Source organism: Scyliorhinus canicula, chromosome 1 (genome assembly GCF_902713615.1).
Source record: "Scyliorhinus canicula chromosome 1, sScyCan1.1, whole genome shotgun sequence".
Taxonomy (NCBI): domain Eukaryota; kingdom Metazoa; phylum Chordata; class Chondrichthyes; order Carcharhiniformes; family Scyliorhinidae; genus Scyliorhinus; species Scyliorhinus canicula.
Window position 1 is genome coordinate 91,650,780 of NC_052146.1, and position 13,178 is coordinate 91,663,957.

The window sequence follows — 13,178 nt, forward strand, 5'->3', positions numbered from 1 at the left end:
AGAGTATTTACCATGACAGCTGAAAGCAGAACCACCAACAGTGAAGCAATGAAAATTGGGGATGCGCATGAAGCCAGGATTGGAGAAGTGCGGATATCTCGGCGGGTGGTGGGGCTGGCTACAAACGACAGGGGTTAGGCCATGGAGGGATTTGAAAACAAGGATGAAAGTTTTAAGATTAGTTTTGAAGGATGTCGTGTCCCTCCAGAAAATGAGGGCAAGAGAAACAAAAACTTCAGGAGTGGAGAGAAGACTGGGAGGGAGAATTTTCTTTTTTTTCAAAAGCAGTTACTTTAACTGACAGCTACTTTTACATTACTATTTAAAAAACCGGAGCTCTGCCTCTGAGCATTGCCACTTTCGCACGCAAGAGTATCAGCATATCTCCCTGAGATTGAACAGGATGAAAAACTAGGTCACCCGGTGCCGTGCTATCCTTACTCGCACTTTAATCACCAGAGGATCTCCAGACTCTATTAACATGCACCTACTGTACTTATTCATAAGTGCACAGTCTAAAATGATTGCACTGGCAGTGTGCCTGATTCTGGTATTGGTTCCCAAACAGTACTTTAACTAAATGATGGTGGGGGTGGGGAATAATTACTTCTTGCTTTAGCCATTTGTAGAGCCACGTTGACAGCGTGCTAAGGAACTGACATCTTTGCTATGCTGCTTGCAGCTCTGTGACAAATGTTCCTGGATTTCAAAACCCACTGTGAAACGGAAAACTCAACATTCCTACATAATACAATATTTGTTAGCATAATATTCGCCATAATGACTTTCTTGCCATTTCCTGCATTGAAAAATAGAATACATAAAACTCACAAAATTGCAGGACATTTTTGTTTATGCATTCCCATTTTGCCAATCAGGATCTGGATTATTTCTGTTACTTTTGTGTTTTTGTCCCAGTAACTTTTTTTGTACAAAATGTCTCTTTCTTCTTCCCTCTCTTGTTAATAATCCTAATTTAATATATTGTTGTGGTTGGAGCGGTGTTGGTGGCAGGAAATCAAATCCCCTCGGCCTTTCAAATTTGTAAGGAATGTTGGTGTTCTGTCCACGCCACCCTCATTCTCTGATCGTTGACCTGCTTGTACATCTTATTGGAACGTATCTGGGAGTTCCCACGGAGGCCCAGCTAAGATTGGAGAATCACTCTGTTGGAGAAATGACTGAGGATCCAACCTCTTCCAACGGCTTAACACAACGGAACCTATATGCTGTTTAAACCGTTCGTGTGCTTTTCTTTTCCAGAAAAAAAACTTCTTGTTTTGTTACATTTGACCTCCATCAAAAGAAATAACCTACATTTAAACAGCTCCTCTCATAATCTAGGGAGGTCTTGAATGTCTTGCATTCAAAGAATAGCTTTTTGAAATCTATTCTTTCATGCGATGTGGGTGTATCTGGCAAGGCCAACATTTAATACCCTTTCCGATTTGCCTTGAACTGAGTGCCTTGCTAAGCCACTTCAGAAGGCAGTCAAGAGACAATCATACTGCTGTGATCTGGAGTTACATGAAGGCCGGACCAGGTATGGATGGCAGATTTCCTTTCCTAAAGGACAATAGTGAACCAGATGGGTTTTTGCAACAATCAATGATAGTTCCATGGTCACCGTTACTGCCAGATGTTCACTGAGCCGAAAATGTGTGGAAATGGCAGAAGAGGCCCGGATCTGGAAGTCCCACCTACCATTTACATAGGTGCAGGAATGGGATTTGGGCAATTAATTTTTGTAGCGGCATCTGTCCATAGAAACCAACAACTGCCTCCACTGATGTGTGATTTTGGTGTGAGAGGTGTCACAAACCCAGTGTGTACAGATTAGACCTAGTAGGAACAATGAAGGCAGCACGGTAGCATTGTGGAAGGCAGCACGGTAGCATTGTGGATAGCACAATCGCTTCACAGCTCCAGGGTCCCAGGTTCGATTCCGGCTTGGGTCACTGTCTGTGCGGAGTCTGCACATCCTCCCCGTGTGTGCGTGGGTTTCCTCCGGGTGCTCTGGTTTCCTCCCACAGTCCAAAGATGTGCCAGTTAGGTGGATTGGACATGATAAATTGCCCTTAGTGTCCAAAAATTGCCCTTAGTGTTGGGTGGGGTTACTAGGTTATGGGGATAGGGTGGAGGTGTTAACCTTGGGTGGGGTGCTCTTTCCAGGAGCCGGTGCAGACTCAATGGGCCGAGAGGCTTCCTTCTGCACTGTAAATTCTATGATTCTATGTATCATTTAGGTTAAGTGCAATTAGAAACAGTGTCTCAAATCATATCCCAACGCAATTTACCATATCTAAAAAGGACTTGCATTCTCTAGTACCTTTCAGAAAATCAGGACGTTTCAAAGTGCTTACAGTCAATGAAGAACTTTTTGGAGAGTATTCACTGTTGTAATTTAGGGAACACAGCAGCCAATTTGCTCAGCAAGATCCCACTAACGGCAAAGTGATAATGGACAGGTAATCTGATTTTTGGTGTTAGCTGAGGGAAAGGTATTAGCCAGGATGAGGAGAACTCCCCTGCTCTTCTTCAAAATTGGACCATGTGAAATCTTTTACATCTGCCCCAGAGGGTCTCGTTTTAATGTCCCATCCGAAAGCCAGCACCCTGCAACAGTGCAGAGCTCTCTCATTACTGCACTGAAATAGATCACAGATCATAAAATTTACAGTGCAGAAGGAGGCCATTCGATCCATCGAGTCTGCACCTGTCCCTGGAAAGAGCTACTTAAGTCCACATTAACCTTGAATTTGCAGTGAAGTCTCAAGAGTGGGATGTATACCCTCTGAGAAGAGAGTGTTACCAGCTAAGCCATGGTTGGTACAATAATAAAATGTCATCAGCTCCAGCTTCTCCATGACATTGGGCTCAGGGGCAGGCCGTTACAGGAAACGTATTTACCAAATAAAGTTCTTGCTTCTGTTTACCTGCCCAAACCCCAGACCCTAATTCTTCTAAAAGATTTAATTCGTCTGTGCTGCTTTTTAAAATATATTTTATTGTTGCTGCAGTATATGAAGTTAGTTCTTGTTACTTACTCTTCTATTGCTCTGCTAGACATGCTGCATTATCTCTCAGTAGCATGGAAATGATATATCACCTTGGAGGCTTCAAACCTGCAGAAGTGATGCTAATTCAGTCTTCAATCTTCTCACAAAAGAGAATGGCAGAAAGCTTTGCTATCAGAATATGACCTCTTCATTTTGATAATCCTGGGTGAGGAGATGTATATTTAGTGAGGATTTTAGGAGGGTTTTAGCAACTCTGTTTGTTTTGGCACCAGATGAAGCCAAGTGTTACAATGATCTCTTGTCCACTGTAACCTGAATAAACATGTACAATTGGATGTTGAAGTAACCATTAACCCCCAGCTCCCCAGTAACAGTCTGTGAAGGCACAAATTAAACCATAAGAAAGGATCAGAAAGGTTAATGAGGAGGCCTGCTCTTCTGTCATTGCTACATTAAGTTGCAGGTTGGCCCCCTGGAGCCACTAAGCCAGTAATATTTTAATTCACACGCCATCTATCCCCCTGCACATAGTTAAAACAGATCAGTCGTGATCTTATCGAATGGCAGAGCAAACTTGATGGGCCAAATGGCCTACTTCTGCTCCTATGTCTTAACATAGAACATAGAACAGTACAGCACAGAACAGGCCCTTCGGCCCTCGATGTTGTGCCAAGCATTGTCCGAAACCACGATCAAGCTATCCCACTTCCTGTCATTGTGGTGTGCTCCATGTGCCTATCCAATAACCGCTTGAAAGTTCCTAAAGTGTCCAACTCCACTATCACAGCAGGCAGTCCATTCCGCACCCTAACCACTCTCTGAGTGGTCTTATCGTTTTTGGCTGGACTCCTTGTCAGTGTGTTATTTTCAACTAGCCAATTGAGAATGCATGCAAATAATAATAGCTCAAATAACAGACTCCAGCTTTCTTCCTTTCCTTTTGGTAAGAATTTAAAGATTAGTAACCAAGGGATTACTGCAGATTTAAGGCCATCGTGCTGCCTCCATGTTAGTCCGATTGGATAAATCTTAAGGGTTACAGTTTTAGTTGTGAGCCAAGCATCAGCTCAAAAGAATGAACATGATTAAGAGCAGGGAGCCACGGTCAAACACTTGGGATACATGCAATGTCTGAACAGCATTAATATATTCCTTCTTTCCTCTTTCTCTCTCCTCTCATTAGATCATTCAAGGCTGGGATAGACATAATCTTAATCAGTAAATAAATCAAGGGTTATGGGGATAAAGGGAGAACTTGGAGTTGAGGGTTATCATTTCATATCAGTCCTGGTCTCATTGAATGGTGGAGAAAACTCGATGGGCCGAAGGGCCTATTTCTGCTCCTACATCTAATGGTCTTATCATTTTTTGCTGGGATCCCTGGCAATTTATCTTCCCAGTATTTCTAATTCTTTCTGCCTGTCTGTGATTTCTCAGTATTTTCTTTACTGGAGTGATGTGAGTAAGTGATTCTGCAGTGGTAATGTCACTGGACTAGTAATCCAGAAAGCCAGATCAATCATCTGGGATATGGGTGCAAATCCCTGCATTCCAACAGGTAGAATTTAAATTCACTGAATAAACCTGGGAAAAGCCCCTCTGGTTCACTAAAGCCCTTGAGGGAAGGAAATCTGCCATCCTTATTTAGTCTAACCAACATTGCACTCCAGGCACACACCAATGTGGTACTCTTCACTGCCCTCTGAAATGGCCTCGCATCAAATGCGAGTAAAGTCCACAGTGTCTGTTGAGATTGGCTATTTTTACACCCAACCCAGAATGGAAAATTCTGGAAGCTCAATGAGTAAATGCATTAAATGTACTAAACTATGTTCAAAATAGGAATCTTCCAAGTTTGATACCAGTCCCATGTTAATATAGTCGATGATTATAAAGGTGAAGGAAATATAGTTAGCCTCAATCTTCCTGAATGAGGAAGACATAAATATACCAGGGGATCCCTGGTCCTGATTATTCCTGCAGAAATTCTGGGAGAGCAGAACTCAGAGGGTAGTATGTCAAATAGTCCCATGGAGTCACTGCCTTGTTTGGCACACCGTTTTGATGTGGGTTACCAGCAGCTACAAAGTTGCATGGGCACGATTGAACGGGAAAAAATAGAGTCCTGTTTTGGGTACAAATAGCAGGGTGTTTTTAGGCGCCTACACCATCAAGGTGACTATCAAATGGGACTTCGGTGAGGAATGCCCGACTGAGGCCGCATTTACCTTCATTTCCTGCATTGACAAGCTAAGGTCATCAGTGCAGGAAGAGATCTGGGCACCATTTTTAAATATTGCCCAATTTCCCGATGCGCCCCCCCCCCCCCCCCCCCCCCCGCGGCCTCTGGACCCCTTAAAGCCCTAACCTACTTATTAGGGGATCCTTGAGCCCCCATTACTCCATCTCTTAAGGGAAGGGCACCCCTGGGTTTGATGCCTGGCATGGCAAACCTGGCACCTGGGCACCTTTGCACTGTCAGCCTGGCACCCTGGAAGTGCCCTTGCCAGCCTGGTAGTGACAAGATTTTAGGCTGGCAGAAGGCTTACCCGACCACCAGGTACTTCTGATGGCCCAGGCAACCTCGTCCCTCTCAAGATGCCACAGAACCATAGAATTACTACTGTGCAGAAGGAGGCCATTTGGCCCATCAATTCTGCTCCCACCCTCTGAAGAGTACCCTACCTGTGCCCACTCCCGCTCAACCCCACCTAACCTAATACATTCCTTGGGCACTAAGGGGCAATTTAGCATCATCAATACACCAAATCTGTACATCTTTTGGACTGTGGGAGGAAACCGGAGCACCTGGATAAAACCCACACAGACTCGGGGAGAATGTGCAAACTCCAACACAGACAGTCACCCAAGGCCGCAATTGAACTTGGGCCCTTGATGCTGAGAGACAGCAGCGCTAACCGTTTTACGACCAAGCCGTCTGCATGGGTGTGGACCAGTGTTAAATGGCGCCATAGTGAGGTCTCCCAGTTGCGAGCGTTAGTTCCCGGGCCTTGGGAGATCCAGGCACAGACATATTTAAGTGAGGCTAAAGGCTCATTTAAATATATAAATCTGAATCTCGCCCAGCGAGGCGGGATCTTGATCACAATGTGTCGCCAGATCTTGTTAGATCCTGTGAGGCGTTCCGAGGCCTCTCGTGAGATTAAACAGTCTTGTCACGTCACCGGGTCGGGCAAAACAAGGAAGTTCGATCGTGCCCAACATGTCCAGGAGTGAAGGACACCTAAGAGAAAAGTCAGCGGATGAAATAAAAGCAGTTCCATATCTCCCTCCATTTTCCATCTCCTACCCTGCTCCACCATTACACAGTGCTTAGCACCGATGCTTCACAGCGCCAAGGTCCCGGGTTCAATTCCCACTTGGGTCACTGTCTGTGCGGCGTCTGCACGTTCTCCCCGTGTCTGCCTGGGTTTCCTCTGGGTGCTCCGGTTTCTCCCCACAAGTCTCAAAAGATGTGCTTGTTAAGTGAATTGGACATTCTGAATTCTCCCTCTGTGTACCTGAACAGGCGCCTGAGTGTGGCGATTAGGGGATTTTCACAGTAACTACATTGCATTAGCGTTAATGTAATGTGTGACAATAATAAAGATTATTATTATGGAATGAAATGTTAATGGAGTCAACGAGTATATTTTAATTAATGCAGCTGCGACTTTGCAAAAATAAGCCACATTGAAACTTGAACTAGAATTGTGTGATGAATTTCTGTGGGCCATTTTGAAAATCCTGTAGTAATTTGGTACCTTCAATTCACCAGTGGAATGCAGTATATCCTTTTACCTGTTAGTAGCCTGCATGGAGCAGACAGGATTAGAAAATCTTTTTCTTTAAATTACAAAAGGTACTTTGAAAGCACACAGGATGTATGGAAAATGTGGCAATGAACAAATATACAATCTGTGCTTTCTGCTCCTGATTTTAAAAAAATGGGAGACTGATTTATAAATTGAGCTCATGTCATTAGCAATCAAAGGGCTTGCTTCAGGCACAGAAGCCCTGTCTTCTTTAATGGAAGGAGATATTTTAAGTGTACAGAAGCCAACAGAGTACACTGTCTCTTTAATTCAGCCTGGATCGGAATTAACAGATTCTTTGTCAACACAAGAAGTTTGAAAAGGTTGGGTTGGAGACAGACCACAATGTAGCCTTCCTGCCAGCACTCTGTGACAGGATTCTCAAACCAGCCATTGCTGCCTAGGGTATTATACAGCCCGCTGTTGTTTCAGGTCACTGGCTCTGCTGATAGAAACAAGGACTGACAGTGTGATAATTGAACCACATGCCCATCAGTGGCACCAGGAGCAGTGCAGTGACAGATCCTCCAGTTACCCACAGCCATTTTGCAAGTGTCCAGCAAGGAAGAGACAGAACACAGGCGTCCCCAAGCAGACGCTCCAGACAGGCACCATTTACAGATTGATCCAGTCCATTGGGCCTAGAACACCCAAACGAATGAAAGGTCAGAAAGCAGAATCTCGAATGACTCAGCAGTTCTAAGCTCCACTGATAAAAATGTACCAGGGAAGAAAGAGTTGCATTTATATAGCACCTTTCATAACCTTAGGATGTCCAAAGGTGTTTCACAAAGCAATTAAACATTTTTCAAGGGTTACCACTGTAGTATTGTAGGGAAGCAGAAATTATTAATGATTATTATAGCAGTTAATGCCATAAATATTACAGATTTTTACTGGGAACTCACAAAATTAGTTAAGGAATAATACTGGGGATATATTGTCACATATGTACCAGTATGATGATATTGGCTCATTGATACATTGGAGAAGAGGGAAGTGATTAAGTCAATAAGTGAACTTTAATTCTTTGAAGTCCTATGTCAATATTTCTATGGCAGCTGGTCATGTGGGGGTTAACTTGGAGGTCAGGCTTCACAAGAGCACAACTCTCTACATTAATGACTTGCATCCTGCCAAATCACAGCACTACACTGCAGACTTACACTCATTTTGTTGTTATTCCCAGTGTATGCATGTGAATGCTTGTGTGTTTGTGGAGTTTGCTTTGTTCAGTATTTTAGTATCTTCAACATTTCTTTAACAAATTAACTCCTCCATTAAAAGCAAAAGGAGGAATACTAGAACAACTTCAGATTTCATACTTTAAATATGGCAAACAGTTTTTCCAGCCTTAACTTCAGATGGTTTTTGCACCCACACTACTTAACATCTGTGGGCAGTGACGTGTTCGCTGAGGCCCCGACCAATGGTGCTCTAAAATCCTCCACTAAACGTAAGCACCAACTGGTATTAAACTTAATTTTTTTGAAGTGCTCGAAGTATCTGGAATGAAGAAGGGATCTGATCATCTCTCATCCTAGTAGATGGGCAGTAAATACTGGCCTTCCAGCGACAAATCTCAAACGCGCAGTAAAGAGGGTTAAAAGGGGTCATGAAATATCTTTGGCTAACAGGGTTAAGGAAAATCCCAAAGCCTTTTATTCGTATAGAAGGAGCAAGAGGGTAACTAGAGAAAGGATTGGTCCACTCAAAGACAAGAGGGAATTTATGCATGGAGTGAGATTCTTAATGAGTACTTTGCATCGGTATTCACCAAGGAAAGGGACATGACGGATGTTGAGGTTCGGGATGGATGTTTAAATTATCTAGGTCAAGTCGGAATAAGGAAGGGGGAAGTTTTGGGTATTCTAAAAGGCATTAAGGTGGAGAAGTCCCCAGGTCCGGATAGGATCTATCCCAGGTTCCTAAGGGAAGCGAGGGACAAAATAGCTGGGGCCTTAACAGATATCTTTGCAGCATCCTTGAGCATGTGTGAGGTCCCGGAGGACTGGAGAATTGCTAATGTTGTCCATGTGTTTAAGAAGGGTAGCTGGGATAATCCAGGGAATTATAGACCTGTGAGCTTGACGTCAGTGACAGGCAAACTGTTGGAGAAGATACTGAGGGATAGGATCTATTCACATTTAGAAGAAAATAGACTTATCAGTGATAGGCAGCATGGTTTTGTGCAGGGAAAGTCATGTCTTACAAACCTAATAGAATTATTTGAGGAAGTGACAAAGTTAATTGATGAGGGAAGGGCTGTAGATGCCATATACATGGACTTCAGTAAGGCGTTTGATAAAGTTCCCCATAGCAGGTTGATGGAAAAAGTGAAGTTGCATGGGGTTCAGGGTGTACTAGCTAGATGGATAAAGAACTGGCTGGGCAACAGGAGACAGAGAGTAGTGGTGGAAGGGAGTGTCTCAAAATGGAGAAAGGTGACTAGTGGTGTTCCACAGGGATCCGTGCTTGGACCACTGTGGTTTGTGATATACATAAATGATCTGGACGAAAGTATAGGTGGTCTGAATAGCAAGTTTGCAGATGATACTAAGATTGGTGGAGTTGCAGATTGCGAGGGGGACTGTCAGAGAATACAGAAAAAATAGATAGATTGGAGAGTTGGGCAGGGAAATGGCAGATGGAGTTCAATCCAGGCAAATACGAGGTGATGCATTTTGGAAGATCCAATTCAAGAGCGGATTATACGGTCAATGGAAGAGTGCTGCGGAAAATTGATGTACAGAGAGTTCTGGGAGTTCAGGTCCATTGTACCCTGAAGGTGGCAACGCAGGCCGATAGAGTGGTCAAGAAGGCATACAGCATGCTTGCCTTCATCGGACGGGGTATTGAGTACGAGAGTCGGCAGGTCATGTTACAGTTGTATAGGACTTTGGTTAGGCCACATTTTGAATACTGCGTGCAGTTCTGGTCGCCACATTACCAGAAGGATGTGGATGCTTTAGAGAGGGTGCAGAGGAGGTTCACCAGGATGTTGCCTGGTATGGAGGGTGCGAGCTATGAAGAAAGGTTGAGTAGATTAGGATTGATTTCGTTGGAAAGACGGAGGTTGAGGGGGGACCCGATTGAGGTGTAACAAAATTCTGAGAGTTATGGACAGGGTGGATAGCAACAAGCTTTTTCCAAGAGTGGGGGTGTCAATTACAATGGATCACTATTTCAAGGTGAGAGGCGGAAAGTTTAAGGTAGATGTGCATGGAAAGTTCTTTACGCAGAGGGTGGTCAGTGCCTGGAACACATTGCCGACAGAGATGGTAGAGGCGGGCACGATAGCATCATTTAAGATGTATCTAGACATGGGCAGGGAGCAGAGGGATACAGGGATACGAGCAGCTGCACGTTTTTTGGCGGCGCGCTGTCACTGGCAGCGGGATTCTCCGTTCCCGCCACTGTCCATTGGAATTTCCCATTGTAACCAGCCCACACTGCCGGGAAACCCATTGGAGTTCGCTGCTGGCAGAATGGAGAATCCCGCGAGCGGAGAATCCACACCTATTACTCTCAATGGAATAGCCCTGCCTTGCGGATCAGTCAGGTTTTCATTTAATTTTTTCATCGGGTTATGAGTTCCACTGGCACAATCGGCATTTGTTGCCAATTGCTATTTGCCCTTGAGACTGCCCAATGGCTGACTCTTAAGTGCCCTCTCACATTGAACACTGAACCATGACAGAACATAACCTCAGAGCTGCGATTAACCTTGAACATAACTTCAAACCCCGGGCGAAATTCTCCCCTACTCGGTGGGGCGGGGGGTCCCGGCATAGCGGAGTGGCACCATCCACTGCAGCGCGGGCCTCCCCAAAGGTGTGGAATTCTCCCACTCCACCGACTGGCGCCAATGGCCTTTGGCGCTACGCCGCCCGGCGTCGGGGCTGGCCGAGAGGCCTTCGCCGATCGGCGTGAGTCCGCGCTTGCGCTGGAGCGTCAGCAGCCGCTGATGTCACCACCAGCGCATGCGCGGTGGAGGGGGTCTCTTCCGCCTCCGCCATGATGGAGGCCGTGGCGGCGGCGGAAGAAAAAGAGTGCCCCCATGGCACTGGCCCGCCCGCCGATCGGTGGGCCCCGATCGTGGGCCAGGCCACCGTGGGGGCACCCCCCGGGGTCCGATCGCCCCGTGTCTACCCCAGGACCCCGGTGCCCGCTCCCGCCGCCTGCTCCCGCCGGCACAGAGGTGGTTTAAACCACGCCGGCGGGAGAGGCCCGAAAGCGGCGGGACTTCGGCCCATCGCGGGCCGGTGAATCGCCGCGGGGGGCCCGCCGACTGGCGGGGCGCGATTCCCGCCCCCGCTGATTCCTGGGTGGCGGAGAATTCCGGCCACGGTGGGGGCGTGATTTACGCCGGCCCAGGGCGATTCCCCGACCCTGCGGGGGGTCAGAGAATTCTGCCCCCCATATCCCATACACCTTCACCCCATAGCATCTCCGTTATTGCTAAAACCATTGTTCATGCCTTTTATACTGCAAGACTTAAGTTTATCACTATTCCTGTTTGTAAAATGCTTCACTACCTTGACCCTTACACCAGGAATTCCCTGCTCAAAACTTCCTTGCCTGGTTAGTTTCCACCAGACCATTGGAAACCCCCTGAACACCTCCTCAAAAAATAAAGTTTAATTTGCCCAACGCTAGTTTCTCTTATTCATCTCCCTGACTTCAATCACCTGCTGGAATCTTGGGCGCGATTTAACGGAAAAATTTCTCAATGTTATTATGGGCATGATTGGCAGAGTGTTTCTCGACGGCCGCATTGGCGAGATTGTGACCGTATTTAACGGCACTTCATGCTGAAAATGAGCCCTCACAAGCGTCGCGCCATCTGATTCACCAGACGCGCGCTTCAGCGTCTTGCCGCTAACACGAGGGAGCTGCTTTTTAACATTCCTTCACCACTCACTCCTACTCAACATACAAGCTTGGCAGTGCACAGACGTGCTCCTCGCTTTGGGGATGCTGACCTGGACAGGTTTCTTGACGCTGTGAATGAGAGATGGGGCATCCTGTTCCCCCGAGGGGGTTGGAGGCCCAGCATCAGGGCCTCCAATACCACTGGGAGGCAGTGGTAGTGTCTGTCAGTCCGGGCAGGATGACCAGGAGGAACAGCATCCAATGTTTGAAGAAGACAAACAATCTCCACCGAGTCACAAGGATAAGTTACCACCTCTCTCCTGGAATCAGTTCCACCTGCCACTCCTCAAATTCCCAATCCCATCCCCCACAGATCTTTGGCTGACACCTCGCACCCTGTCCACATCCGATCCTCGTGTATGATCCTCAGCAACAGCTGGCACCAACCCTTTATGTCTAGTTTCAGTCCCCACACATGTCACCTGATATAGACCCCCCCGATCCATCAACGTATGGGTCACAAAGTCCTCTCTTCATCCCCGCAGGAGAAGTTAGCCCCTAATATGTGGGAAAGAGCCAAGATGGGGGACAGAGTACCGAGGTGCAAGCCTTCACTATGAGGAACGGGCTCTGAAAATTGCGGGGTTTTCCGAGGAGAGAGCAGTCACCATCAGTGAGGTTGGCTTGTGCGGCAGAGGTGAGGATCCATTGCCCCTTCACCCAAATGACCCGTCTCAAATGAGTTATTCATGTCAGACAAAATGATCCTTCCTCCTCGCTGACCACATGTCTATTCTCTTGCAGGATCTCCATCTGATTGGGCTGAGTCATCTGGAGACATCCCCCCCTCCCCCACCACCTAAGAGATTGCCTCGGATGAGAGCTTCAAGGAGACCACCGTCGAGGTGGGGGTTTAACCCCCCACCCTTCCATCAGTGCAGACAACAGTGGTTTCCAATTCTTCTAAAACACTCCCTTAAGGCAGCGGGCAGAACAGGGAGGCACAGCGAAGCAAGCAACACCAGTATTATGGCCAGGGCCCTCAGGCTTCAGGCTCTTCAGAGTACATCCACCAAGGGCATCAGAGGCCACAGGGTGCGGAAAGCAGGAGGCTGCCTTCCACTTCGATGTGCATCCTGGGGACACACCTCGGGACCACAGGATATCAAGAAGATTGAGGACCACTGAGGGCACTATCTGTAGCTAGGGGGAATGGAAAGGTCAAATGTTCACAATTAAAACATGTTACACCCAATACATGTGAAGAGTTTGTCACGTTAACCTTAACAGCGGGCCTGCCTCCACCCCCAGCACCTGCTGACCTCCGCTCACCCCCCCCCCCCCCCCCCCCCCCCCCCCCCGCCCCTCAAGTCATAGTGGTCCAAGATCAAACACCCCAATGTAGACCCTGTTCAGAGGATGGGTGTGAGCGCGCTGTCAGAAGACAGACGGGAGACAGACTTTAGCA

The 13,178-nt window shown here is 46.8% G+C and overlaps 1 protein-coding gene across 1 annotated transcript in view; it reads right to left on the bottom strand.

The window, feature by feature from the left end:
* Nucleotides 1–13,178, bottom strand: part of LOC119965082 (forkhead box protein O3-like) — a 237,455-nt gene that overhangs the window by 89,887 nt on the left and 134,390 nt on the right. The gene's annotated exons all lie outside the window — the stretch shown is intronic.